Raw genomic sequence first — 2,455 nt, 5'->3', positions numbered from 1 at the left:
TTCCCTGGCAGCATTTAAGCCCTGCAATCAGTAATCAGTGCAGACAGACACCCGTCCAGTGGATCACATTAACAAACAAAACTGTTTGTGATTTCAGACATGTCTGAAGGCAGAACAGACCTCCCTGGCTCCTGGCCGAAGGAGGTCCAGCAGCCTGGGACGGCTCTGCAACCACTTCTCTGCTGTTGTTCCTCCTCTCTTATCTTCCTCTGCCCCAAGGAACCACTCTCACTCATCCCTTCCTGATCCTGCTGCTACCACGCAAAACCCACAGGACAGTCCAGACGATACCTTATTCCCTCTGGGCCACCAGTCATGCACAAGACTGCAGTCCCCATGCGATGGCGGTACTGATTTCTTACCACTCTTATAGTTTCAACAATAAAAGTAATGCCACCGAAATGCATTGCTTTAACAGGGTAAGAGTTTGCTAATAGAAACCATCTGCAAAAGAGAAGCTTTCAAAAGCTAACAGCTTGTTACTTCAACCAACACCACATCCATCCTCCTCTTTCAACCTGTAGCACGTACACCGTACCCTTCAGGACTTGATTGTACTAGCTGCCATACACTGTCACTGTTTATAGATTTGCGATGATGGCACAACTAATAGCAAATATGTTTTGCAACTGTCCAAAGGAGAATGACCATAAACCAAAGCCAAATAAATACAAAGAGCCCAGAGCATCATCCCTTGCAAACTGCACACATAGGCTATATACAACTAAGAGCTGTCATGTGATAAAAACAAGCCCTGGAGGAGCAAAAAGACCACCTTAACATTTAAAACAGCACAGCCAAAATGTGTTTGAACACAGGACAGGAAGGGTTAACAAAGAAAAATATTTAAGTCACTTAAACAAACAAATCACTCCTAATAAGGTCCCTGGAAGCAAAAACAAGTAATAAAAGTGTCTAAAATGGAAAGTTAAAAAACTCTTTTACTTCTTTTTCATTTTGTTACATAGAAAAACAGAGACAGACCATTGATTACAATACTGGTTTCATTTACATATGTATATATACATTCTTAACACCAGCAATATATGACTTTGAACCTGCTAATCGTTTCTTAATTCAAGCAAATTCTGAGGCTGACCCATGGCTACCAGTGCAATCAGAAAGAGATAAAATGCAGATTTAAATACAGTACTAAACCACTTAAAGCCGTCTCCCAACACAAGCTTACAGAGGTTTTCTCAGGTCAGAGTCTGGCCTTGAGTTGAGAAGGCAAACTCTTTCACCACTTGTTAAAAAAAAAAAAAAAGGAACAGTGTCAATTCATTTCCTCTCCATTTCCAAACGATTTGACTTTGTAACCGTGCTCCTGAAGTTGCTGTAACATTAATAGTCTAATCAGGCTTATAGCCACTTGCAATTACAATATACAGATCATTCTCATCTCGCTATTAAGTTTCCCTTCACACAATGAACTACAGAATAATTTCGATTGGAAGGGACCACATTGATGCCAACCTCCCGCTAAAGCACAGCTTCAACGTCGGGTCAGGTCGCCCAAGCCTTGTCCAGTCACAAGAGTGGCCTCCAGGGCTGGAGGCGGAACAACCATTCTCCCGTGGAGTGTGTTCCTCATACCCACACAGAACTTTTCCTGCTGCAACACATGGCTGCTGCCTCTCGTCCTCCCCATGCACCTCTGAGATAAACCACTGTTTATTTAGCTGCTTGATTTTGGCAGCTCTGCACTCTGATCTCTGGAGGCCCAGGTGTGACTGGCCTGTAGGCCGCTTGGCTGTCCCATTAGTATCTCCACAGCAACACAGATAACCAGAAAGCTGCATGCAGCTTCTTGAAACTTACCAATTACAAGTTATTTTCAAAGCAAACACATCTATTTTCTTTTTCCATTTAATTTCAGGAGGGTGTCAGTGTTTACAGCACCGGCTTGGGGGGGACTGCTCTCTGCCAGCGCGAAGCCACACCAGCCCTGCAGGGAGCCACCTGGCCGCACTGCTGGCATGAAGATCGCACTAAGAAGAGCGGCACAGTGCCAGAGACTGGGAGCTCCAGCTGGTGGTGAGGGGACCACAGGACACCTGGGGGCACCCGAGCAGGTGGGGGAGAGCGTGGCGACGAGGCCTGAGAGGAAGCTGTGGGGCAGGAGCAGCTGCCTCGTGCCTGGTCAGTCACGCGCAGCCCTTCTCTGGAGCAGCCCTATGGAGAGGCGAGGCAGGGCAGAGGAGCGAGGTGAGGTGAAGTGGAGCCACATGGTGAGCAAGGCAAGGCTGAAGCACCAGCCCCAGACTCCTCCCTGCCTCCTGGGCTGCTGCAGGCTGAGCTCTAGGCTAGGAGGAGACAGGCTCTGTCTATTCCAGAAGGCTTCTAGAGAAAAGAATACATTAAAACCGTGGAAGCCCCAGATTACGTGGCGCCAGCCCTACTCGCCAAGGGGGCCCAGGAGGTAAAGGAGCTGCCACACTCATCATGGCGGCCC

Source organism: Pygoscelis adeliae, unplaced genomic scaffold (assembly GCF_000699105.1).
Source record: "Pygoscelis adeliae isolate BGI_AS28 unplaced genomic scaffold, ASM69910v1 Scaffold21, whole genome shotgun sequence".
Classification (NCBI taxonomy): domain Eukaryota; kingdom Metazoa; phylum Chordata; class Aves; order Sphenisciformes; family Spheniscidae; genus Pygoscelis; species Pygoscelis adeliae.
Note: the sequence above shows the minus strand (reverse complement) of the source record.